Raw genomic sequence first — 24547 nt, 5'->3', positions numbered from 1 at the left:
ATGCTGGTTATGGCTGGTTTAGCTGGTTAGTATTGGTTTGATGGTGATTTAGCTGGTTTGGTGGCTATTTTGGTCACCAGTGAAACTTTCCTGGTTTTTGCTGGTGTGGCTGTATGGCCAATGTCTTCTTTTCGATTCAGCCAGATAAGTAATGATCATTCCAGCAGTGATTTCCTCAAATGCATCCAAAAAGAGGTTTTGTCAGATTTAGCTCCCTTTGGAGGACCATTTTTTCTCCAAAACTATAGCTATTTACAGTATAAACACACCTTTTCTCTTTTGTTAATGTCAAGGGCTCTGCATCCAATCAAATTCTACCGTATTTTGGCGCGAATTCACTTTGGTGGAAGCTAGCCAAATGCCAGATGCCAAGTTGCACAAAATATCCTTATAGAACACGCACATCAACCAGACGTCTATTTGTTGTGTGTGTGTTTTTTTACTCTTTGCTCATCTGCGAAACCACCATAACATGTTTCCATTCATATGTCAAAAAGACATTCAATAGATTTCTTTGAGACATTTATGATTTAGAGTGGATGTAAATCTGCTCTTTTTAAGATGTTTATCATGTTAATTAGAATGTGATTCTTTTTAGATGAAACACACATAAAAAACATCTAATGTGCTGTCTGGGTTCCCACATCCTCGAAAGCCATGACAAATCTATATAAGGTCTAACAATATGACCCAGTCTACATTAATACAGGTTCACAAAATGTTGTGCTATTCAATAATGTTTCATTACTCTGTGCTAACAGAAATACCTGTAAGTAATTTCATCCACCTAACCACAATTTGTTTAATGCAATGAATTATTGGCTACTGAGAGCTCGAAATCATTGAAATTCAAGACACATTCAAAAATGAATATGGTACATTTTTCTATTCAGCTTTTGTCATGATTATAATTTGGCACATTGTTGGATGTAGCTCATGGTAATATTAATGTATTTCAATATTTATTTCAAAAGAACATTTTTATGAAGCTAGAACTATGACTAAAGTAACTGAATCTGAATTTTATTCATTTGAATTCTAAAAAAAATAAAAGACTGTAGAGGAAGCAAAACGAAACCCCAAAAGAACGAAAAAGCTGTGCTGCTCGATTTAACAGCGAGCCAATGAACAGTGGGGCACGACTGACTGGACAGTTAAAAGCTGTCTTATTTACTTGCACAACCTAGTGATTGGCACGGTGTGAGCCAGTTTCAATCACATTGCACTGACCAAACAGACTCACTTGGTCACATGGTGCAAAACTGCTGTTAAAAATGATATATTTATAAAACATGCCACCAAAATCTTTAGTTTTGTGAAATGTCACGTCTAGAATTCAAATAAACAAAATTCAGATTTAAATGCTTTAGTCATTGTTTAGCTCCATACATTTATTGCTTACTTTGTTCAGTCGTTTTGGTATTGTATTGGATTTATGTACAATGTAAAATCTGTGCCCTGAAGCAAAACCAGATCAGATTGGCTGGTTTAGACAAAACACAAAATCTGTTTCTCATTTCATGTATGAACACACACAGTAAACATACAGTAAGTCTGAATCCTCAGGAACACACCTGATGCGTACCACAATTTCTGCATTCCTTCATCCAGTAAAAGCTATGAGCATTTGATCTAATAGACACACTTCCTGGTGGACAGATCTGTAAGCATGCTCTGCCATGGCTCTCCACTGCCCTCAAATCAGTTTATCTCTCATTCCCTGCCACACACACACACACACACACACACACACACACACACACACACACACACACACACACACACACACACACACACACACACACACACACAATATACTGCACTCTGTCATGTTTAACAGATATTGGGTAAATAATCTTTCCGAGCAGCTATGCCACCATGAGAGAACCTAACACTGAGTCTTAGCTGTCACATCTCGCAGCCAGACAGGAGGTTATTTATGCTTGTGAACTTTCCTGGTTTGAATTGAGACTGCTGGAATGATTCGCTGTTGTTCATTCTGGGGAATACTCATAAAAGATGCTTTCACAGTAACGACTGAATGTTCTCTTATAAACGGTTGTGTTACACACTAATCTAATTCTAACTGAACTGTGTGTATAGAGAAACCGAGAAAGAGGCAGATATTTCATACTAAAGCAATGTGGAATAGGTGAGCAGAGGCAGGTGAAGAAAGAAAAGAGGTAGAGAGGGAGGACTATTTTTAGCTGGCATCTGATGCAAAGGTTATATAGTCTGCCACATAGATGTGAGATTCAGTTTATATAAACACAAAGCACTGAAAATGCTTGGGACAATATTACACACTGATTGTTTTAATTCAAAAGAAATATTATTGTATGGGTTTGTATAATACTTACTGTATTGATATTGATGACTGAAGATGCTCTGCTGAATTTTCTTTATGAAAGAACTTTGCAAAATCAATGTAAAGAAAATAAATACAAATAAATCAGCATCCCTAAACTTAAAGGAATGTTCCAGGTTCAATAAAATAAAAGCTCTATGGACAGCACCTGTAGCATGCTGTCTATTAACGCGGAAAATGATAATGAGTGAGAATTGCTTTCAAACCTTGTCTGGGCAAAGTTACACCCAATACTTCAACTCCTGTCATGACCATATAAAGCTTGTAAACCCAGTAACTTTCACACAGTGCATGCAAGGATACCAGAAAATGATTTACATAAAAATTAAAAGCTTAATTTGAACTCAAAACATTCCTGTAAAGAATTCTAAACACAGCAATATATTTCTACCAGGAAGAATCAGGATAATTGAGAATGAATACTAATATAGTGATGAGTTTACTTGGCTTAAGCCCTGTCCTAAGGTTCAACGATCAGATGCTTGCTCAAACAGCCAGATTCTGCCAGAAGGCAATGACAGAAGGGGAGAGGAGCTTACCCTTAGGGCAGGACAGAACCTAAACTGGTGGTGATAGGGTGGTGAGGGGTGAAAACATTGGAGGCATAATGAGCGATGAAAGACAGCTGTGCCAAACTTATAAAGCAGAGGCTGGATAGTGGTTGGATGAGATGCCTGATTTGAATGAATGCGTAAAGATCATGAGTCTTCCTGACAGAACTACTTCTGTTTCTACCAGAAAGACTCCGGTTAATTTAGAATTAATATGAATATAGTGATAAATTAGTTTCCTTTGGCCTAAGACCCCTCCTACGGTTCAGCTCTCAGATACTTGCTAGAACCGTCAGATCCTGCTGTAAGGCAATGATGGCAGGGGAGAGGAGCATACCTCCCAAAAAAGTAGAACCTAATTTAAAACCTATACCCCATAAGGAAAATAAAAAAAAACACTGAATATGACTCAGAACAACAACCAGGTCTTGGAAAGGCGAGGAAGAAACCTGAAAGAAGAAATTGAAATTCATTATGCAAACAATAGCCTGTATAACTCTGTATAAACATACTACTATTTTACTATACCCTGCAGAAGGGTAGACTAGTTTAAGATAATTGATAAGTCCTTGCGAATGGGTGAGCATTGTTTGTGCAATTCGTATTTTTGCAGAAGGGTAAACAATTCATCTGGCCCTTGCAGAAGGGTTAGCATCGTTTGTGCAATACCCTTGTAGAAGGATAAACAATGGTGTACGATGAATCTGGCCCATGCAGAAAGGTACGCATCATTTGTGTTATATGAAGCAAAAGAAACCAAGGCTTTTGCGAAGCTTATAAACACTGAGGAAAGGTGAGCAGCAACACCCCTGAAAAGGTAAACATATTTTTTTAGTGGACCGGAGGAGATGGGGTCCATGGGATGTTTAGTCACACGGCCCAAAAAACATGTTGCAGTTGTGGCACCTGAACAGCACATTTGCACTTAGGAGATGTACTGAGCCAATAGCAGAAAACACACCACAGTCCCATGGCCACAAAACACACAGCAGTTGCGGCACCCAGACAACACATTTGTGCTGCTTAGGAGATGGACTCAGCAAATAGCATGAGCACTGTGATTACATTGAAGTATAGACAAAAGGCTTCATGTGTTGTGTATATGGCCCTTGAGAAAATGGTGAGAATAGATGCACTTACCAAAGAAACTAAGGGAAAATGACATGTGAAACTGTAATACCAACTTCTGAAATGTTGAAAAACACAATTTAGTTCTGTTTTCGCCCATGATTTGCCATGTTGGAAAAACTCATACAATCTTTCTCACACTGAACACGAAGACCGGCACGCACCAAGCACTCTTGAAAATGAAACATTGCCGCTTGAAAAGCCATATTGATCCAGTATAAAGAGTGCAATGAACAGAGAATTGAGAACATTGATAGCAAAAAAACAAAATCAACGGAGGCATAATGAGTGATGGCAGAGAGATATGCAGAGCGTGTAAAGCAGAGGCTGGATGGTGAATGGATGAGATGCCTGAATTGAATGAATATGTAAAGATCCAGAGTCTGTCTCACAGAACTACCACTTCCATTTCTGCAAGAAAACAAATTAGGAATACATTGTGCAATATAAGGAGATTTAAATAAAATAATTATGCTAAAATGGATAACTGTTTTAAATGAAATGTAAACAAGTATGATGTAACCCCACCACTGTTTCTAAAATGCCAACAAAAAACCTAGTTAACATCTGTTTGCAGACAATAACAGTCACACATAAAAAATATCTGCATGTTTGTTATTTTGAAAATGATCCTGCTTTAGGAATTTAGTTTTATTAGGCTATTGACAACCATGCTGGAAGACATTAGAGGAAAAAGGAAGGATGATATAATCCTAGCCCCCCCTCCCCTTCTTTTCTTCTGATAACATAATGTTATTCCATTCACATTAATCTTTTTTCTTAAAGTTATAGTTCAACCAAAATTCAGAATTCTGTCTTCATTTACTCACCCTCATTTTGTTCCAAACCCGAATGTCTATCTTTTTTTGTAATAATTCAAAGGGACATATTTAGCAGAATAACTAAGCTGCTCTGTCCCTGCTCACCATTCCCTTTTTTTTTTTTTTTTTTTTTGTAACATCCTTTTCTTGACTCACAAACTGCCAATTAAGTGTTTTTACACAAAATTAAAAATGCTTGATAACCATTTTTATGTCCAAGATGACATTACTATACTAACCTTTTCTTTGCATAATGTGTTCTGTTTCACATTCTATTATTAGGTAGTATTGTACATCTTCATTTGTCATTAATCATATGTAACTATCTTACCATGTTTGATTCAGGAAACTCTGGCCATGTCTCTGTTATCTTTGCTTAAATTATTTTAAAAAATGCAGTACTGAACAGTGAACTCCCAGATAACCTTCGATATTTCAAAGCCTTTTATCACATAGAAAAATTCAACTTCAAAAGCAGAAATTCTCTGATATGAAAGGAAAATAAGCTTGGTCTGACAGTGTAGGGCTCTCTGCAAGGCCGCAACCCTGACAGAGATTTGATTCCACAACATCCATCAGTCTGCCATGGCCTTAAGGTTTCTCTCTAAAGCTGAAAGTCTAACTTTAAACCTTTCGGGGGAATGACTAAAGCGCTGAGATCAGATGTAGGGGTACACTCCAGCAAACTCTGAAAACAGCCTGAGAGTTTCCAGCATGGAACAAAGAGACTTTACTGCTTTGTTAGTCACAGCCTTAGGGGGCACGCCCACAGATCGTCTGATGCATATTAAAAAATCGCAATAGTTTTCTCTTACTGGCAAATTCCAATCGGATCTACTGGCTGTGCAGTTTCTGGTAGTCAGGGTGCACAAATCTCCCACGGACTGTTTACTGACCATCTGATGCAAATTGCATTCAAAACTGGAAAGCACTAGTGAAAATCGCAAGATCCAATCAGATTGACTGACTGGAACACAGTAAATTTCCGTTCTGTGACCCTAAAACAAATGAGGTGTTTAAGGTTTAGCTCTATTGAGTTTAAATCAACAAAACATACCTCTCTACCTTGAACCAAAACCTAACTAGTGACAGAAAAAGCAATTGTGAGACGAAAAATGCAATCGCTGAAGCAACCAAATCATTTTGTTGTGCTTTTACAACACTTACAACTCACGTGTTTACTTGCATGCTCTTCTGGACACCTACCCTGGTCCTTTGCGTCGCAACGGCAACGCTCTATCAGTTGAGCTACCATTCAACTTGATTAGGCTTACACAAGATTGTAAATGTAAGTGTTCTCAGCCGTTTTACTTTACTTAAGTTGAAGAATAAATGTCATAATTATTTTCGTGCCGCTAGTGTTCATTTTACCTGGAAACTGCAATGATAAGAGCCACATAAAAATCCTTTTGCAAAGCTGTAGGTAATGTATAGTAATGCCATTTTATAAAACAGAAATTATAGAAATTCTGATTACAAAGTTTACACATATTTTCGTAATTTGTTTCTGGGTTTTCTGTACTACAAATGTTTGCTACACCATAATTTGAATGCATTTTCTTCACACCAGCCTATAATTGTAGTATCACCTATTTTAGATTTACCCACCCATAAATGGCGCATAAAACATGTGGTTTGGTTGCTTCACATGTTCCCCTTCTGTCGCTCTCTCCACGTTGTGTCGGAGAAGCGACACTAGGGGTCTCTCTTGAGCACCGATATCCACCTCTGATCTATGAAAAAAGGCCAATGAGAGTTTGCAGCCGGTATTTGCATGTCCCGCCCCTGGACATACGGGTATTTAAGCGGCGCAAATACGGGAGTTCATTCAGAAAATTTCTTCGGAGCCGATGGTCTGTCTGCAGTTTGCTGCGAGTTACACACCAATTTAAACGTTCTGTTTCCTCTGACGATCTGCATGCTGTTGGATCATGACGGCGCACAACAGCGGCTTTCTCCTTCACATTGCACGGCGTGCATTGTTGCCCCTGAGCGCTTCGACAGCGCAGACACACACACACACACTGTGTATTAAAAGAGTAAATTCCTATTAAAAGAGTAATTTCTCTAAAAGAGCAAAACACAGCGGCGTTGAACGTCCTTTTCAGGACGCGTCTTTTTCAAGATGCCCTTCCGCCCCTGTGTTGTTCCTGGATGCCGTAGAGTGCTCTCCGCTTCAGACGGCCACAGGCGCTGTCTCGTGTGTTTGGGCCGTGATCACACCGAGGCGGCGTTTGTGGATGGCTCATGTTCTCACTGCGAGAACATGACCATGACCACGTTGCGGTCGCGGCTTGCTTTCAACAGAGCGTTGGATTGGAACCCTCCATCCTCCCCACAGCCTTCACGGTTGGATGACTGGTTCCTGGGGGCAGCGCGCCGTTCGGGTCCTCGCATCCCCCCGGTCCCGTTTTTCCCGGAGGTGCATGACGAGCTGACATCTACGTGGAGAGCCCTGCTCTCCGCCCGTCTAGGTGCCACCCGCTCCACTCTCACCACCCTCGACGGCGGAGAGCGCCACGGATATGGGGCGATTCCCCAGGTCGATAGGGCAGTTGCGTACCATCTATGCCCCGGTAGCCCTACCTCCTGGCGTGGCCGCCCCGTACTCCCATCCGAGCCCTGTAGGACAACATCCTCGCTCAACGCGAAGGCCTACAGTGCGGCTGGACGCGCTGCCTCCGCCCTGCATGCGATGGCCCTCCTGCAAGTCCACCAGGCCAAAGCACTCAGAAACATGCACGGGGGTGGACCTGATCCTGATGTGCTGCAGGAACTGCGCTCAGCGACTGACCTCGCCCTGAGAGCGACGAAGGCCACAGCGCAGGCACTCGGACAGGCGATGGCCACCCTAGTGGTCCAGGAACGCCATCTTTGGCTCAATCTGGTCGAGATGTGTGAGGCCGACAAGAACCGCTTCCTGGACGCACCTGTCTCTCAGATTGGCCTTTGCGGCGACACCGTCGAGGACTTCGCCCAACAGTTCTCCGCGGTGAAGAAGCAGACGGAGGCCATCTCTCACTTCATGCCCCGCCGCAGACCTGCCGCTACGGGCCCTGCCCCGTCTGCCCGCCGAGGGCGTCCCCCTGCGAAGAAACCAGCTCCTGCTCCGCCTCAACCCGGGCCCAGCTCTCAGCCTCAGCGTAGAGCACCCCGCAGGCGGCGCACGCCCCCTGACTCACGAACCCCCTCTAGGACCCGGAAGGCTCCCAAGCGTTCCTGAGACAGCCGACCCAGAACCGAAGACGTTAGCTCCGGAGGTGGTAAGACCGCTCCGTCCCCCGGTGGAGGGCCGGGAGGAGAATACTTTGTTTTTTCAAATGTTCAAAAACATTTTGAAGCAACATTTTTGTGATTTGTTTTTTACAGCATTAAGGGTTGTGTCTTGGCCAGAATATTCTTCGATGTGAACCAGAATTAATGCTAATGGTTGCGCACAACATCACATCATTATTAAAACATCACAGCAGCCCAGTTACAACAAAATGTAAAAAAAAGTAATGTAAATGAACAACTAAATACGTTCGAAAAATGAAGCTGGTTACCTAACTCATTCAGTGAGCTTCTTATCATAAATTTCCAAACCATGACACCATCTGAAAGTTTTGCTGTGTCTTCATCCTCTTCTGTCAATCATTCATGCTAATGCAGTTATGTGATACGCAGAGAACATGCTGGGATCGCACAGTGTAGCAAAAACACAATGCTACGTGAGATTGTACCTCACAACCTCACCAAACAAAACGCTGTGGTCTAGCTGATAACAGCTCAGACTGCACTGTCAATTAAATGCAGAATCTTTTTAAGATATCAGCACTCACACACCACCCAGAGCAAAAGAGAGAGAGAAAGAAACAACAACAACAATAAGTCCCACCTCTGTTGAAGTCTTATCTCTGACAATATTGAATTACAGCTGTACACTGGTGCACCATAAAATATTGCATTTTCAATCCATACATGCACTGCAACTGGTTATATTTATTTCTAAGAAGGAATGGGATATTTAAACTAGATCTATGAAAACATGGACAGTGCCATTTAATAGACTTTTTCAGCAAGTCAGTCCACTCAGCGGCCATCTTTGAAATGCTCTCGGCAGCTATTTTTCTATGTAAACAAGCGGAATAGAAGTGCAGTTCCTATCTACCTGAATTGGGAAAGAATGGAAGTTCCAAAATGGTTGGTCAAGATCATGATTAAAGAACAAATGTCAAATCAGCAGTACAAACCGACAACATATCATAAATTGTGTTTCTTTACATCAAATTACACAAAAAAAAAAAAAAATAAATTAATGTTTTGTATAGCTAATGCACATGTGCGTTCTCGTGTTGATTCATAGGCAATGTCTGTATCTTAAAGGTGATTGGCTCTTTTAAATGTAAGTCGGGACTTCCTTTCTACACCCGTTGATAGTTGGCCATTACCATTTCTCCCATTCATTTTAAAAGAAGTCTCTGGAACAGTTCACCTGAAAATGAAAATTCTGGCATTTTTTCCCTAAGCCTTTTGTCAGTTCAAAACTATGTGACTTTCTTTCTTCTGTGGAAAACATTTTGTGAATTTCAATTTTCGAAGAATATCCTGGTCACTTTTTTCCATGTAATTACAATGAAAAGGGACTGAAGCTTTCAAGATATATAAGAATGTAAATAGACTGGAAAAGTGATGTAAAAGTCATCTATATTGCTTGTGCACTTTATTCCAAGGATTCTGAACTTCTAATCTCTTTGTTTGAAAATGCAAGTAATTTTCCGCTGATAGCTAATCTTCCAGAACCACTTCGACTAGATCGAGTCAGTGAGTTGAGCTTGAGAACTGAATCAGTCAGATTTGTGAAATAATCAGTCGGGGATTCTTTTTGGGAACTGGATGTTGAAAAGATATGTTTTAAAACAACAATTCATTCCACAGGCGCCGATTTATGTTTCTGCCCGTGGGTGTCAGGTTGGATTTTGATGTGTTTTTTCATAATTCGTTGTGTGCGACGAGTTCTTTCATCAGGTGTTGCGATGATAAGACATATACTGCATTCCAAACAGCATAAATGATGCCTTCACAGTGCACTTCAAAGGGAAAACTATAATGATGGCAAAACAGTATGATGGTTAAAAGAGAATTTTCAAAAAGTAAAATAAAATGTGAATTTAGAATGACCGTTTTATTACATCTTTCAGCCCTCCGACAGTGGAAGGTAAAGTCAATGAGGGCATAGGGATGATCACCTCTGAATGAAACACACCCATTATTTCAGGTATGTTACAGGGCAGACAAAGCAGTGAAAATGTATTTTAAAATAACACAGACATTGTCTTCACACACCCAAAGAGATGCATTAAGGTGCGATAACACACCCAGACTGCGAGCCATGCGGGACACTTGAGAGTTTTGAGTGCTTCAATTAAGAATGGGAGACCTCTTGAAGAGTCTCGCTGTCAGTCCCTTTTTTACAGGACACAAATCCATCAATATGGGACGTTAGGCGTCCTGTATGGGGTCAAATACGGGCGTCTTGCAAAAACAGGTCAGTTAAACCTTATCAGCAATAAACATTGCATATGCCATCTGTCCCATTTTTTAACCAGTTTTCTGTGAAGAAAGTGATCATATTTGGATGCCCTCATGAAAAATATCCATAAACTATCCAGGGACGGATCTAGGGAAGGGGCCAAAGGGACAATGGCCCTAGCTGAAATCTAATTGGCCACTTCAGTGCCCCTGTCATGGAAAAGTATTCGTCAAAAAAATTTAAAAATAAAAAAATTGCTTGTTTGCATACTCGTGTCACTAACGTGAAGCCTGAATGTCCAAGCAACATCATGTCTGCAGATACAGCATACTGATTTGACAGAAACATTTGTGTGAATTATAGTCACGCCAAGAGCGCTACGTTAAAGGAAATTCAACTTATACGTCTCGTGACCCCTGTGTATTACTTGTTTCTTGCCTCAAGCAAATGCATCAACATGCAGTGACATAGAATTGAAGCACACATCTGAAGCACAGTTAAACAGGTACTGCACTAAAATGTTGCATTTGTGCTTGGATTAAAAATCAACTGTATCTTGGACAAACACCTGTTTTTGTCATGCCTTCTTTGCGCACTTTATTATGGTTTCTTATCATGCAGTAACACATTGGTTCTGTGACTGATGTATGTCCTCATGCAGTGGAGTAGATTCCAGAGGGGGAGGTAACCAAAACAAGAAAGTACAACCCCCGCCCCCCATTATTTATACTCTGATCAATGGAAACATGGGTAAATGCTTCATGTTGCAACCCCCCCAAAGTTCAAGCCAAATCTACGCCCTTGTCCTCATGAAAACTCCCCTCGAAATCCGAACACAAGTGAAGTTTACATCACATTTTATGCGCATTTCTTCTTATCGAATAAATAATTTACCCACCACGTTTTTTATGTGCATTTTGGAGATTTTATTCAAATCTTGTTGTTTCCATTTAGCCGTTTTTATGCAATATCCTAAAATGTGCATAGAAATACGTTGATGGAAACCCAGCTATTGGCTGACACACACACACACACACACACACACACACACACACACACACACACACATGTTGTGTTTCCATGTTTTATGGGGACTTTCCATAGACATAATGGTTTTTATACTGTACAAACTTTATATTCTATCCCCTAAACCTAACCCTACCCCTAAACCTAACCCTCACAGAAAACTTTCTGCATTTTTACATTTTCAAAAAACATAATTTAGTATGATTTATAAGCTGTTTTCCTCATGGGGACCAACAAAATGTCCCCACAAGGTCAAACATTTCGGGTTTTACTATCCTTATGGGGACATTTGGTCCCCACAAAGTGATAAATACACGCTCACACATACACACACACACACACACACACACACACACACACACACACACACACACACACACTATTTCTGTTCAGTAAATCTGACTGAAACCAGACAATATAAGAAGGTTGTATTCTGCAAATTGTGTTTTGGGTTCTGTACTATGTTAATTATGCCTTTTGAATGTAAATGCGAAATAGTCTTACTGACGATTATGTTTGTAATAGTACACAATGCCTCACTCCATTTTATAATGTATGGCCGTTATCACAGGAAAAACTCAATGTGGTTTATTTTACTGTAAAGAAACGCAGCTCTGTTATGCTGTCAGTCTATGTGAGCCTGTCGGCAGCTCACTCCCGGAAGACGCAGAATGAAACAGGCTTTACTGATGGAGTAGCCAATGTCTGTCAGCTGAAATTCTTTTTACTTTTACAATATAGATATCTACGCCTGCGCCTACGTGTCTGATAATTTAAAGGTATAGTACACCCAAAAATTTAAATTCTCTCATCATTAACCCTCATTCCATCCCAGATGTGTATGAATTTATTTTCTTCTGCTGAACACAAATAAAGATTTTTAGAAGAATATTTCAGCTTTGTATGTCCATACAATGCAAGTGAATGGTGATCAGAACCTTGTAGCTCCAAAAATCCTATAAAGGCAGCATGAAAGTACAGTGGTTAAATCCATATCTTTAGGAGCTACATAATAGGTTTGGTAGAGAAACAGATTAAAATTGAATTTGAAATTGAATTTTTTACTATAAATCTTCACTCCGCTACATAGCATGTAGTTTGAACAGTCAGTCTAAAACAATTGTATTTGAAAAAAAAAATCATATTTTGTAATTTGAGATAAGCACTTCCACGTATGCTACAAATGCCAATAAACTATTAAAATTTTTATCATAAGTAACAGGAAGGAACAGGGACACAGCAAGGTAACCTGGACCCCAGACTGTTTTTTGCTCTGGGCAGTGGTAGAGCTAGGTGGTGGCCACCATGGACCGAAGCACTGGCCCCCCACTCGCAATTGCTGTTTTAGTCATATATTTGGCAATTTTTTGGCACAACTTGGTTCTTTAGAGGGGAAATCATCTCTGTACAAATTTAACATGTGCACACACCAAAGTCGCCACACCTCTCCATCCTGGGTGTCATTGTATCCACTCCCCCAAACACACACACACACAGTCCGACAATTTGAAAATTCTGCTCGAACATTTCTGTGCCACCACAGACTGATCGCTTGCTCCTGCCTAGCCACCCCTTTGAAAAACTCCTGGCTCCGCCCCTTTTCTATTAAAAAAATACAGTTCAGAATTTGTTGTGGGGCCCCCTGGACCTTTAGGCCCCTAGAATCATTATCACCTTTCACCCCAATAGCTACGGCCCTGGGAAGGAAAATAAGATTGTGTATGCTCAGCCTGCTCAATTACAAAGTTTTTTTTTCCTCCTTGTAGCGGTGCGCTTGATTATTTAATTATTCAAGACTTCAATCTGCAGTTGTGTCCCATAAAATCCAACAAAGAATTCCTCTGGCTCCAGATCTCCTGCCAAAACACCAGTCAGAAAAGTTCCCAATTAACAATTGCTTTTTTCGATTTTTTTTAATTATTTGTTTCAACTCAAATGTTTTAATGTCGTTAATTAATAATATAGCTTTCTGGTTTGGGTTAAGCTGAGAAATGTTTATCAAATATATTTTTTAAATGCAGATAGAGAAAATGAATTGGGAATATCTTGTGCTTTTCCGTGGGTGCTTGGTGCCCGCCTGTGATTCATTCACAAATTAAACATGGCTACTTCTCTCATGAGTTATAATGAATGCGCCAATGACTGCTAAGGCAAATGTGACATTTTCAGTGAATAATGACTAACATTTCTGTTTGTTTTGAAGGTATTTTGAACAAGCACTTTTATCATACCTTTATGGTGAATTTGCCTCCTTTGTGAAGTTGTTAAGCTCTATTCTCCATTCATTATATTTGTATGGAAAAGATAGACCAGTACATTCTTCAAAGTTCTGCCACTTGAGTTCCACTGAAGAAAAAAAAGTCATCCAATTTAGAAAGACATATGGGTGAATACATGATGACAGACCTATTCCTTCTATAGTTCGGCTTTGGTGCATTTTGGTTAGTTTAGGTTTCAATAATGTCATCATATACAGTAGCTTTATAAAGTGGATCACGACTGCGACATTGTAACACTGTAAAATTGAACAGTGGCCTTGAATCTTCACTTTGGTTAGCTGATGAAATTTCAGATCACGACGCTAAAGCAGACACGAGGGCTGCTTGCAGTGAGTTTGCTTTAGACAGCCTTCTGTTTTTCCGTTTTATTCCCCTTCTTTCTGTCTTTCATTCTCTCCAGACATAAGGGAGATGGAAAAAACAAACAGGTAAAACTGAATAGGTCTGGCCCATTTCTCAGCTGCCTCTACAGAACATTGGTGTCTTTCACGCATGGGGACCAGCAATGACAGCACAACAACAGCAAATCCAGCCATAATTAATGAGCTCATGATATGCTATATCTGCCAGTGTTTCAATTCTGCAAGCATGCACGCTTACAGTCAATGGATGAAGTCCCAGACGGCATTCGGTTGGAGATAACTATAGGCTGTTTTCCACCTGATTCAGAGAGATTAATTAAGACAATGCAATTTTTGCCTTTTAACCATTTTTAAAACAGCCAGCCCTATGCAAATAGTAGAGCACTCCTTATAATTTAAAGCTATTATGCTTATAATAGGAGGGTTACCAAGATAAAGTAAGAAGTATTTGGCAGATCTCTTAACTTGCCTGTGCTAAACTGGCAGTCACAATATGTGATGCCCTGGGTTGTTGTCAGGGCATTGCTATGTGGTTGCTAAGGTGTTTTGGTGTGTTGCTTTGCTGTTGCTAGCATGTTCGGGATGGTTGGTAGATTATTGCTTGGTAGTTACATACCGGAACAATTCAAAAGTGTCCACCTCCAAGTTTCTATGATAGTCTGGTCTCTACATATGGCTTGGGTCCCTCCTATGGGACTTTTTTCACTAAGTGAACATCATGAGTCTGATTGCTTTGAAAAGTAACAGCACAGCTATCCTCATCAACATGATTTGAGGTATCTTTCATGTCCATAGCCCAAACGCAGGATGAAATAAAGCAGATATAAATAATTGTGAGCTGCCGACAGGCTCACATAGACTGACAGCATAACAGAGCTGCGTTTCTTTACAGTAAAAGAAACCACATTGAGTTTTCCTGTGATAACGGCCATACATTATAAAATGGAGTGAGGCATTGCGTACTATTACAAACATAATCGTGAGTAAGACTATTTAGCATTTACATTCAAAAGGCATAATTAACATAGTACAGAACCCCAAATAACAGATTAATAATAAAGCAGCTTTCACAATGCCACTGGTATAACTGGTGACTTCATCTCCAGGTTGATGTCATTATTATTCGTAGGTATTTGTGCGTAAAGTCAACGTATGTTATTGTACATTTGGATAGATGCTGAAACGTACTGTACAATCTGGACATATAAACATCTTACATTTTTTACGTATGTACAGCTTTAGAAAAAGGAAAAATTGGAATAAATCCTTTATATTAGAAATATATTTGTATATTTACATCTATAAATAGATAGTCTTAGACCCCTAACCCCACACCAACCCCCAAACACTTCTCAACCATATAACACATGCAACTGGCAGATAAATGTACATTGACAATAATTTTAGTTAAAATGTATTATATAGATATTTTTGATCCCAGAACCCCAGCACTATTAATCTATAAGTATGATTATCAAAGAGTCTTCTGTGCATGATGAGTCTGCTCAATACATTTATAAATATACGGCAACATCAATATACCACTGCAATATGGAGCATCATGGTTCTCAGTTGTTAATATAAACATTAACCTGGGATGCACAAGTCTGCTGTGGTCAACAACAGTGTCTTGGGTAGAGGTCGAACAATTTGCAGATACAACAACTAAGATGGTGGAAACGATGATAATCGATTAATTGGCCTATATTTTTTAAAATCGATTCATAGAATGTTACAACATTTTCTTAGTCGGCATAGACATAGAGGCCAAAATCAGTAAAATCCCAGATGCTGTGTATTTTTTAACCAAACTCCCAATAATAATCAGAGAAAAAGATTGGGTGCATAACATGGGACTTTTTACACTAAACAAGCCTGAAACAGACAGAGGACTCTTATTTTGAAATGACGAAGACTTGGCTCCATTACAATGTTCTCTATTTAATATTTACCAAATTAATTATTCATAATATATCTAGTTGGAGACAATATGTTTGCTGACGAGGGACGTTTTCATATAGTCGCATTTCCCTATCTGTCACTCACTCGACGTTGTGTCGATGTAGTGACACTAGGGGTCGAACTTGGGAGCCCCAAATACCTCTGATATTTGAGAAAAGGCCACTGAGAATTGGCGAGTGAAATTTGCATGCCACTCCCCTGGACATGCGGTTATAAAAGGAGACGGCTTGCAACCACTCATTCAGATTTGTTCTTCAGAGCTGAGTGGTGTAAAAAAATCCACCAGCGTTCCATTCACCTCTGAAAGCGAAACTGTAAAAATGGCTGTTGGATATACGGCGCATTACATACTATAAAAGAGTATATTTCTCTAAAAGAGTAGACACTGACAGAGAGTGTCTTTTTAAAGATGCCTTTCCGTTTATGTGCAGTTATGGAGTCTCTCTGCCTCTGATGGCCACGATAGCTGTCTCACGTATTTGGGTCATAGGCACACTGAGACAGCATTTGTGGACAGTTCATGTTCTCACTGCGAGAACATGACCATGGCAACATTGCAGTCGAGGCTTTCTTTCTTTAGAAAGCCGATGCGGTTAGTGCTGGGGGCGATTTGGGGACTTCAATGGGAGCATTTCCACTGGGTGAATCCCCACGGACTTCCCATTCCCAGCACGCTCGTTTCTGCCGGTCGTGTTCATGGATGAGTTAGGCAGCTCGCCCCAGGGCAAGCTTAACATCTCATTCGGGGCTCGGGAGGAGGATGAGGTTTCAATCGCAGCATCGGATAGTGGGGTGTTACAGTCTGAAGCTGAGGACTCTGCTGAGCTCCCACCGTCTGGTGCAATCGCCCATTCTGAGGCATTCTGACACGGAGCTGGTGGCCATGCTTGCCCAGGCTGTCGCAAGCGTCAGGCTGGAATGGACGACTGGTTCCTGGGCTCAGAGCACTGCATACAGCCGCGGTCTGCCCCAGTTCCTTGCTCCCCGGAGGTGCATGAGGAGCTCACAAATTCCTGGTGGGTACCTTTTACTGCCTGGACCCAGCTTTCGAGTTCCTCTGCTCTCTCTACCCTCGATGGAGGGGAAGCCAAGGGGTACGCGGAGGTTCCGCAGGTAGAGCAGGCGATTGTGGTGCACCTGTGCCCGCAAAATGCCACAACCTGGTGGAATCATCCTAGGCTCCCGTCCAAGGCCTATAAGGGCACTTCGTCTCTGATGGCCAAGGCTTACAGTGCCGCTGGACAGCCCGCCTCAGCCCTGCATGTCATGGCCTCCCTGCAATTCCAACAGGCAAAGGCACTGAAAGAGCAGCACCTGTGGCTTAACCTTGTGGAGATGAGGTATGCCGACAAGGTCCACTTTCTTGACGCCCCATCTCTCAAGGTGACCTGTTCAGCGACACTGTCGAGGACTTTGCCCAGCAGTTCTTGATGGTCAAATAGCAGATGGAGGCCATCCAGCACATCCTGCCCTGGTGTGATTCTTCTATGGTTTGCCAAGATCCCGCACCCCGTCTGCTCGTCGCTGAGAGTGTCCTCCTGCGGCAGCAACACCGGCTCCACCACAGCATGAGCCAACCACTCTGCCCTGGCGTAGAGCCCCCAGCTTGAAGCTGATGCCCCCCGTCCCTCGGGCTGGCACCAAGAACCCTGGAAGGCTTTGAAGCGTCCCTGAGATGGGTGACCCAGGGGTGAGGAGACCTGCTGTAAGCCAGGAGGTGGTTCACAGTTCACTCCATCCCCCGGTGAAGGGTCAGGAGGAGAATCTTTTTTTCCTATTGTTTTGATTTCATCGCATGCCTGACGAAAGAGCGATTTCCTCATTCTCTGGGTCACGACAGTCGTACATCAAACACTCGCAGCAGGGGCACTGAGGACGCGAGTCCCCGCCTATGCACACCAAGCTGCGACACACACACACACACCCATGATCAGGGATGTGACGCCTCCCCTCCTGTCACAGACCGGTCCTATGGTGGGTACGCGGAGCAAGATAAGCTAATTTTTAATAATAAAAAAAAAGAGAGAAAAGGTAAAAACATATGTCTTGTCCCCCCCTTGGGTACGAGGTACTGTGCGACTTATGTGAGGCATTGAGAAGGTTACGATGGGGCTGTGTGCACTTGTTACTAGGCAAGCAGCAGCCTTCCTACACCTGCACTGCCGATCCACATAGCACAGTTCAGCTGGTTATGGCGTTTTGTATAGGGACCCCTAGTGTCACCACATCAACACAACATTGAGTGAGTGATAGATAGGGAACATCTTGGTTACTGTTGTAACCTCCGTTCCCTGATGGACAGAACAAGACGTTGTGTCCCTCCTGCCACAATACTGAACTACCCGGTGAATTGGCCGGGACTCTGTCTCAGCTCCTCAGCACAAACCTGAATGAGTGGTTGCAAGCCGTCTCCTTTTATACTCGTATGTCCGGGGGAGTGGCATGAAAATTCCACTGGCCTCATTGGCCTTTTCTTAAATATCAGAAGTGTTTGGGGGATCCCAAATTCGACCCCTAGTGTCACTACATCGACAAGGTTCTCCCCTCCATCAGGGACCAGATATATATATATATATATATATGTAGCAATTGTCACATGTATGTTATACATGTATGTTATACATACATTTCTGCATATACATGGTGAAATTATTTATTTTTCACATATCCCAGCTAAGCTGGGGTCAGAGTGCAGGGTCAGCCATGATACAGCACCCCTGGAGCAGATAGGTTTAAGGGCCTTGCTCAAGGGCCCAACAATGGTGTCTTGGTGGTGTTGGGGCTTGAACCTCTGACCTTCTGGTCAGTAACCCAGAGCCTTAACCGCTGAGCCACCACTGCCCTCAGAAGTTACAACAGTAACCAAGATGTTTGCTTTGCATGCCCTTAAAAAATTTAATTATCAGAGGAACACGGAAGAATAAAACATTATTTAAAAAAATGATCGGCAGCTATCAGCAACAGCATGAATTTTACCAATAACCGATGGTTCTAAAAAGCCATTATTGGCTCCGATTAACCGATATATCAGTCTACCTCTAGTCTTTAGTGTTTTTAATGCCACAGTTGATATTATGCAACACCTCTGACTTTGGGGACACCTATTAGACCAACCACAGATTGTAAATAATGTTTAATCTTGTGGTATGGCAAATGTGCAAAGCATGCATAACGTTGCTGCGCTGTAAATAATGGGCCTCATTACCTGAGATGTCAAAATGCAACATCTTACATCGCATTTTAAGCTGTCTGTTATCAAGGTTGACGCAACAAATGGATTGGAGGTCATCTGGGGATATTGAAATCATGACTACCCTTTGTCTCTATAAAATGTGATTTTGCAGGAAACTTTAGAAAACACATTGAAAATGTACAATAAACCTATTTGTTAACACAATCATTGGCTTTTTGGTGCAGCACAAAATAAGGTTAAGAGTGAACAACTCACCCATTGTTTAATAAAAGATGTTTCATGGGCATGATTCAAGTTGCCTTGTACAAAACATATGACTTTTACTCTAATATCGAAAAATAAACGTCCCAACAAGCGAGTAATTTAACCCCTAACCCAAACTTAAAGGTTAGTTCACCCAAAAATGGAAATTCTCTCAACATTTTTCTCACCTTCATGCAATACCAGATGTGAATGACTTTCTTTCTTCTGCTGAACACAAACAATTTTTTTAGAAGAATATTTCAGCTCTGTAGGTCCATACAATGCAAGTAAATGGTGGCCAGAACTTTGAAGATCCAAAAAGCATATAAAGGCAGCATAAAAGTAATCCATACGACTCCAGTGGTTAAATCCATATCTTCAGAAGCAATATGATAGTTGTGGGTGAGAAATAGATCAATATTTATGTCCTTTTTTATACTAAATCTCCATATTCACTATCACATTCTTTTTCTTTTCTTTTCATTTTTTGCGATTCAGATTCTTTTTGCATATCACCATCAACTGGGCAGGGAGGAGAATTTATAGTAAAAAAACAACTTAAATATTGACCTGCTTCTGAGTGTGACCCACAAATTAAAGAAAAATAATGTGAAAGTGAATGTGGAGATTTAGTGTAAAAAAGGACTCAAATATTGATCTGTTTCTCACCACATCTATCACATTGCTTCTGAAGATATAGATTTAACCACTAGAGTTGTATGGATTACTTTAATGCTGCCTTTTATATGCTTTTTGTACCTTCAATGTTCTGGTCACCATTCACTTACATTGTATAGACCTACAGAGCAGAAATATTCTTCTAAAAATCTTTTGTGTACTTCGGGGGGAAAAAAACATATTAGGGATTGGAACAAGACAAGGGAAGTGTTAATGATTGGTTAATCTAAAAGTCGTACATTTTCACACATGCCAAGTTGTATGATAGCTTCCAATTTCACCATCTAGTACAAATTATTATGAATTGGCATGAGACTGTCTGTCTTTTTTTCTCTTCTCAAAAATGCATCCTCAGCCTAATGAATGTGTCCCCTGCAGAGGGATATATTGAACTTCCTGCCCACTATGAAGGCAGATGTTGACTTTCATACACTTCAGATGCCACCGAAATATCCTGCTCAAAATAACCATCTTCATTTGTAGAGAAATACAATTGAATGGAAAACCTCAGCATGAAAAAAACAAAACAAACAAACAACAAAACTATAACTAAATCTATAGGGGAAATACCTCAAATTATTCCTTCAAGTCTCAAAACTGAGACACATTTCTCAAAATAATGAACACAATTCATGTTCCAATTTGTTGCACATTTTCCATAGCAGTATTTTATTACATCACTTTTTATTTTTTTATTTTATTTTTTTTTTTTTTTTAAGCATTACAACTTTTCATGCATGACATAAATGAAGGAATAAGAAATCACCAGAAGATTATTTACCTTACTACATGGGTCTCTGAAATACTCTATTCTGATTGTTCAATGGCCAATCTTTCCTACATCTCGAGTCACTGTGCGATCTCTACAAGCTAATACAATTATTTCCACTCAAATCAGTGTTTCATGTCCCTTTATTTTTTGGCAATTAGTCATGTAATAAGCTGGATAATGAGCAGTGAGACGTTCAGTAATGCCAAAATAAACACCATCAGATCTTTGACGCAAACCAGAGGTGCAAACAGCTGTTCAGTGATTTGTTTCTTCTCACAAAATCATATAATTTCAAAGCAAATACATTTTTTATTCCAATTTATTAATTGATTTGGTTAGTGTAATAATTGGGATAATGTACAGTCATCTGGTTGTTATCGCAAAATAAATCCCTTATGGGTAAAACAAGACCCCTCCGACCACAAAAGTGTGTTTTCTGGAATCTGTTTGAAATCAGTGAATATTTTTGTGATTTTGTTTGATGACGCTAGTGGCTCAGAAATTACACATATCAGCTATGAGACTTTATAACGGGTGAGTACACAGAAATGAAGTATACACCTCACAGACCCCACAGAGAGATTACACTTGAGATGAGCCTATTTGTGGATTGAAAGGTGACTTCTAATAAGCTCTTATCTTAAAATGCTAATAACTGTCTCTACAGCTTATCAGTTTTCCACGTGGGTTTATTCAACGCCTAAATCAAACATCGATCCACCGTCAGCCATCTGATCCCAAGAGCACAATCTGCAGGCTCTCTGCGGGACAGAGATACAGGAATAGAGTATCCATACCTGTTAGCTCCTCTTTCCTCTCCACTTTATCTCAATCTCTCTCACTTTCTCTCTCTCTCTCTCTCTCTCTCTCTCTCTCTCTCTCTCTCTCTCTCTCTCTCTCTCTCTCTCTCTCTCTCTCTCTCTCTCTCTCTCTGTCAGGGAGTCAGTGGCTTCCTGGCCTTGCGCTTGTATCAAGGGCTCCGTGGGCAGTCTGTGTTGAAAATTAAATTGTACAATCTGAGCTTCACGCTGCTTCAGGCTGTATTGTACATTAGGCAGGTCTCACATTGGGCTCCTTTTTAACTCTGACGGCAATTAGGCAGGCTTAGACGAGCTGAATGGTTTAATTTTCAGTGACACTGCCAACTGTGTGTCAGCCGCTGATAGCATGTTATCTGTGGCTCTCTGTCCCTGTTGTCTCTCTCTCTCTCTCTCTCTCTCTCTCTCTCACTCTCAAAATTCTAATTCAAATGAGCTTTAATGGCATAACTGCTTACAATGTACAGTGTTGCCAAAGCATTCTGTAATAGAAATATTTTGGGCTGTTAATCGATTAACATTTTTCATTGAATTAATTACACAGTGTCCCGACTAATTAATCGCATTTAATCGCATATACAAATATTTGCTGAGAAAGCCCCTCATATAACAATAATTCAATATATAATGATGAATAATTATACATAGTTATCTTTAAATATTTAAAAAATATTCAGATAATTAAAATGCATTACATTCTTGTGGCAGAAGAGTTAATCATTGATAAGACAATACAAAAAGTGGCTTTAGAATACAATGTATTGTTTACTACCATATTATTGAACATAAGTCAATCATTGGCACACAGTTCACAGGAATCCATTTCACAAGTGAATTTTTCAATCAGTTCGATATGTATTGTGAGGGCTTGTTTAAGGACCCGTCAATGTACACCTGCTTCAGACATGCTTGTGTAGCGTCTCGGGTGCATTGCATCATAAACATAAAATGTTTAGGTCACTGTGTCAAGTTAAATATAGTTTAATACTTAGAACACATCTTGAGATCTCTTAGTTCGAATTTGCACTCCATGAAGTGTTTTGAATGCAAGAACGTAACGCACGATTGTGTTGTGCTTCCTGCTGAAGGGTTGTTTTGTTCATTGTATAAACTGCGTATTGCCATACAGCTGAAGTTTCACTTACTGCCCTCTGGAGTAAACAGGTGGTACTACAAGCTTGCATTTAATAAAATGTATCGCATGGAATTAACGAGTTAAATCGACAGCCCTAGTAATAATACAAATAATACATTAACCCTTGTGCATCCTTGTGGACATTTTTGGCTTTTTCAGTTTTGTTTTTTTGATAACTTTGTCTGTGTTAATGCTAACTGCATAAAATTTTCCACAGGTGTGTATTTTTATTGGAATTTTAATATTTCACCCTATTTTCTTTAAAAAAATATTTTTTGCACTAGTTACACAAAATACTCCCTCTTAGCGTCGTTTTGGACAAAAATGGCACATTGAAACCCATTAAAACTGCGATTTTTAATCCCAGTGCCATTTAACTATAAAATTATGCAATCTTCTTTAACATGCTTTCATTATGTTGGCAAGGCTTCAAAATTTACATTTTAAATATTTTTTACCAGATCGTGCCATTTTTTCAGGTTTGGCATATTATCGCTTTTGTTGTTGTTTTCTGCTGTTTTTCATTATAGAGCCAATTAGATACATTATGAATATATAATTGTGTGAGTATGTTGGTATGGATTTCAGAGTGTGGTTTGTATGTGTCTGAGGCTCTAATAATAAAAATAAAAAAAATTCTGTTTAGCATTTATTAAATTGAAAATAATTAAAATTATTATATTTTTTATAAAAAACAACAGTGGCATTATGTAAACAAACCGGCGTTTAAAGTGTTAAAATTCTGAAAATAAATGAATGTTTGGTAATTATGATTAGAACTGATGCTGGTTAAAATATAAGTCAGTGAAAGTAGAAAAAAATATTATTCTATAATATTTTTATGACACTTTTTTGACATGGCCATTTTTGTCCATTATGGACCTAAGTGTAACTTTTTTTAATTGATGCACAAGGGTTAAAAATGTTTTATTACATACTTAAAACAACATATAGGTAAGCGTACAACATGTAAATAATGTAACTACAGAAAATAATGAGTAACAGTAAATTAAACTGACACTTTCAGTATTTAGATCCCTCAGATCATGATAGGAGAACACAAACTCTACAGCTAAATCTATACATTCAGCCTTCTCTCCTAGAACATTTGAGAGTTTCTCTATATTACTCACTATGCTGAATTCAGGCAGTATCTGTGCAGGGGTGTTGCTAGACATAAATCTCTACTGGGGCACAGGCCCCCCATTACTCATATAGCTTTTTTTTTTCTTTCTTTCTTGAAAGCCTGCTGCGTGCAAGAAGTGTGCAACACAATGCACTATACAAACTTCCCTTGCTTGACCCACTATGCCTACTGTAACACTGGGAAGAAGTCAAGAGAGTTGGATCTAGGTACAGCTAAGGATTTTAATGAAAATAAAGAAATAAAAATAACTGGTAGACACGGGTACAAATAAAACATCCATGATGGGAAACAAGAACATGAACAGGAGCAAACATCTGTGAAGGGGATTGGTTAAACACGGGAGGTCAGGCAGTCCAAGGAGGGCACAAGGGGCAAACAAGCAGTCCAAGGGGGGCACAAGGGGCAAACAGGCAGTCCAAGGGGGGCACAAGGGGCAAGGGGATGAGGGGAATAGGGCAAAGACAGGGAGGCAGGACCAAGATGGAGCCGGGGACCAGGGAGACCAGAGCAGGTCAGACGGACGGCTAGGAGACCAAGGTGACCAGAGCAGAT

At 40.3% G+C, this 24547-nt stretch overlaps 1 protein-coding gene across 1 annotated transcript in view; it reads left to right on the top strand.

Moving 5' to 3' along the window:
- LOC127620822 (protein dispatched homolog 3-like) overlaps positions 1–24547 on the top strand; it is a 90928-nt gene that overhangs the window by 482 nt on the left and 65899 nt on the right. The gene's annotated exons all lie outside the window — the stretch shown is intronic.

The sequence above is a fragment of the Xyrauchen texanus genome, chromosome 27, assembly GCF_025860055.1.
Source record: "Xyrauchen texanus isolate HMW12.3.18 chromosome 27, RBS_HiC_50CHRs, whole genome shotgun sequence".
Classification (NCBI taxonomy): Eukaryota; Metazoa; Chordata; class Actinopteri; order Cypriniformes; family Catostomidae; genus Xyrauchen; species Xyrauchen texanus.
Note: the sequence above shows the minus strand (reverse complement) of the source record. Positions and strands in the feature narration are given on the sequence as shown.